The sequence below is a fragment of the Brachionichthys hirsutus genome, chromosome 18, assembly GCF_040956055.1.
Source record: "Brachionichthys hirsutus isolate HB-005 chromosome 18, CSIRO-AGI_Bhir_v1, whole genome shotgun sequence".
NCBI classification, from domain to species: domain Eukaryota; kingdom Metazoa; phylum Chordata; class Actinopteri; order Lophiiformes; family Brachionichthyidae; genus Brachionichthys; species Brachionichthys hirsutus.
In genome coordinates this window covers 2907224-2910890 of record NC_090914.1, presented here as the reverse complement: position 1 = coordinate 2910890, position 3667 = coordinate 2907224, and the positions used below count along the sequence as shown (strand labels likewise).

The window sequence follows — 3667 nt, the reverse complement described above, 5'->3', positions numbered from 1 at the left end:
TGCCGCTCAGAGGTGCGGCCGCCTTTAGCACGGACACTCCTCCCAATTCTTTGATTCATCTGTTGTACAGAAAAAATAAGAATCAGAAGTAAAATAATGTTGCAAAGAGAAATATTGTTTTAGTCATGCGGGCTAAATTGTTTACATAATATTGTATGTTTAGGACATCAAAACGTGCAATAATATTTTTAAATGGTGTCTTGCTAACGCTAACCCATCCTCCAGATAGCAAGGATCTCACTGTTTTCTCTTTTGTTTCCTGGCTTTAGAGGGAACACTTCTCTGCTACTTGTAACAGTGAGTATAATTTACAGTCAGACTTAAATCTATTGTAGGAAATGTATTTTTTCTGCTCATACACTTGAGTGAGTGAATTATAATCCATTCATAAAGCTTTCTGACGGCTGTCATTAGCACACCACCAGTCTTTTTTTTTGTGAGTTCTAGTGTAAGAATGTATTTTTGCAGTCAGCTGCAGCGCGAATCCTGCCTCTCAGGCAGACGAAGACAAAGGCACAGAACCGACAGAACCAACAGAACCGCCGGGAGGTAGGCGTGAATATTTATTATGCATTTTGGAAAAGGTGTGAACCGTAATCTAAAGCAATGAGAACTGATTTGAAACGGGGAAAACAAGCAGTGCCTCTCTGTGTTTCGTATGCTGTTTGAGCAATTGTTTAAAAGCTAAAGAAAAATGTGTTTATCTTTTAAACAACAAAATACCAAAAGCAATTAAAAAAATTTCAGGAACGCACTTTAATGTTTTATAAGCTGCCAGACACTTACCAGTTAATTGAAGAAGCATGCATTTAGCTAAAAGGAGGAGGTGTAGGAGTAGTATCTTGGACTACAAGTCCCACAATGCTTTGCACCCACAGGTTGCAGGGGAGGGGACCTCCCGTATCTGATTAAACGCGTTACCAACGAGATTCCACCGTGTCCCGTGTCCTCATTATACAGAACATCTCAGTGCAGTGTGTGTCAGAGGGGGTTGGAGTCGATCTTGGCTGTTCTCATCCTTTCACCCACCCCCTCCAAAATGGGGGGGGGTTCCCAGAACAGAGCTGGATGTTACCAGCGTTTCCTGTATTGGTTGAAGTGATGCAACCGTGAACTTCTGGATATAAAATTGTGAGTTCTCGTGTAAGAATGCATTTCTTTTTGCAGTCAGCTCCAGCGCGAATCCTGCCTCTCAGGCAGTCGAAGGCCCAGGACCTACAGGAGGTAGGCGTGAACTATCTTACTGTAAATATTTATGCATTGTGGAAAAGGTGTGAACCGTAATCTAAAGCAATGAGAACTGATTTGAAACAGGAAAACAAGCAGTGCCTCTCTAGGCTCCTAAAGTTCTGCAGCTTGAGTCATTGTTGATCCAAGATTACATCACGGCTCTGCATTTCCTGTATTGGTGGAAGTGATGCAACCTTGAACTTCAGGATATAAAATAACTATTGCAACATCACAGGCCCCTTTTTTTTGCTGTTGGAGACATTTCCAGGAGCAAACGATGTCTAGAAAGGCCTCGGGCAGCGCCGCTTGTCCTTCCTCTGTGTCTGTCAATCATAAGATCATTAGAGCGAAATAAGTTTCCTTCTTTATCCATGTCATTCAAAATGATCTGTTTAATGTTTGAGGTGATGTCAAACAGCTGTTGGTGCATGAACTCTTTTCTAGTGCCAGACAAGTCCCACACTGTGAGCCGCGATGTCGTTCTGGCGGTGTTGGTGGTGTTGGTGGTGCTCGCTGGGTGTCTGATCATCCAATTCAAAGATAAAATATCCAGGTATTTATTAATTGTATTTAAACATAAAGTGACTTGTGTTAAAGTGACCATATATGTGATGCTTTCAATAATGCCTTTGCTAGGAAGTGCAGCTCTTTCAGTGCCTCGTGTAAGTCCACTGCTGTGAAGTACTCTGCTGCGAAGTACTCTGCTGCGAAGTACTCTGCCGCGGAGAATTCTGCTGCTGAGCCTCCAGCAGCTGCTGCGGCGACTGAGTAGAAGGTCACGGGGACAACCCAGGCGGGACACCATGTGTACGTGCTGAAGCAAGAAACACTTGTAGATCAATTTGGAGTAATCGTGTACATTCATGTGATTTTTTGGGAAACTATACTTTGTCTAAATTTTGTATTGGGGCATTAAGTCAGTGTGATCGATAGTTAACTTTATATTTGCCAGGCTGCTCTCCATTGTAAGCGTTAATCACTGTTTTGCTGTTATTGGACAAATCCACCAAGTCCTACAAGTCATATTTTTTTATTCGATACTTTTTATTGATCTTACGTTCAGTAAGAACGGTTTTAATTACACACGCAGCTGTGATGTGTCAGCGCACGGATGAATAATACTTGAGGCTGTGGAGGCCGAAGTACACTGAGGACCAACATAATAATAATAGTAATAATAATGCGTTGGTCTCGGAGCACTTTTCTGGACACCCAAAGACGCTTGACATTGTGCATTATTCATTCCCTCCATACTCTGTGGTGGTGAAGCTACTAGCCACAGCTGCCCTGGGGCAGATACGGCTGCCCTGGGGCAGACGGGCAGTAGCGTGGGCACAATGCAACAATGCAAGCAGGTTTATAAATATAATATTTAGTCTTTATGATGTGAAACGTGCATTAAGAGATAACATATCATTGAAATACTAATATATTTAAATATATATAATAGATAAATATTCTGATATAATTGTATTTGCGGTATATAATTATTTGTACTTTCTGCACTATAATGTATAGACGAGGGATAAGAGATACAGTGAACATGGAGTTCTAGTGATTGTATTATATTAGGAGGTGGATATGTCCAGACATGTCTACCTTTTAAAGGTACAGTACACCCTTTTTCTGCCTTATGAAGTTCATGTTTGATCTATTCTGGAATTGTGTCTGCTTCAGCTGTTTCATTGTGATTTCTTTGTCAAAAATTAAAAAGTAGTGTTGATTTAATTTGCATTGTTGTCAAAGGAAACGAGACCGCAATGGCTTTTTTTGAAATTCTCCTCTTAGACGGGGTGTTTGACTGTACTTGTACTGTAATACAGTACATACTATTGTTTGACTGTACTTGTACTGCTCTAACATTCTATCTAATAAATATATATTCATGTTACACCAGCTGTAGTTTTTGGGGTGTGTCCTGGTCAAACAGCAAGCAGCTGCCAAACAGCTGCCATCTGACCCTCAATCTGAAACATCTGCATCGCTGTCTAAAATGTCAGCGGTGAAAACTTTACATGTCGAATACTGAACATTTTATTAAGTGCTTTTCTAAAACGCTTGTTTTTTACTGGCCGTATGTGATGGAATCAAAAGTATTTGTCACAGTAGTTGAAGGAAATCATCTGACATCTGCATCACAGATCACACCACATAATAAAGAGGCTGTGTTTACACAGTGGCTGGTTTGGAATGAGGACGTGAGCCAATAAAACATCTCGCCTGCACTGATAAATCAAGAGTATTTATACTTTGGGACATCTGAGCTGCGAATTGCAACATCTCAGCCATGACGTCATGGCAGATTACCGAGCAGTTAAAGGGAGTTTGGATTTCATAAATTGGTTCAATAAGATAGGTGTATATATTTATACAGTAACAGACAGCAAGCCATGGGTTAAACAGAAGCGCGTTGAACAGTCGCTGCCAAGACGGCTGA

General features: G+C 41.0%; 1 long non-coding RNA gene across 1 annotated transcript; it reads left to right on the top strand.

Moving 5' to 3' along the window:
- The first annotated feature begins 468 nt into the window (after positions 1-468).
- LOC137908014 (uncharacterized) lies at positions 469-3113 on the top strand. The gene is made up of 4 exons (XR_011105949.1): positions 469-549; positions 1168-1224; positions 1675-1783; positions 1867-3113. It is a non-coding gene; the product is annotated as an uncharacterized lncRNA (long non-coding RNA).
- Positions 3114-3667: the final 554 nt, after the last annotated feature.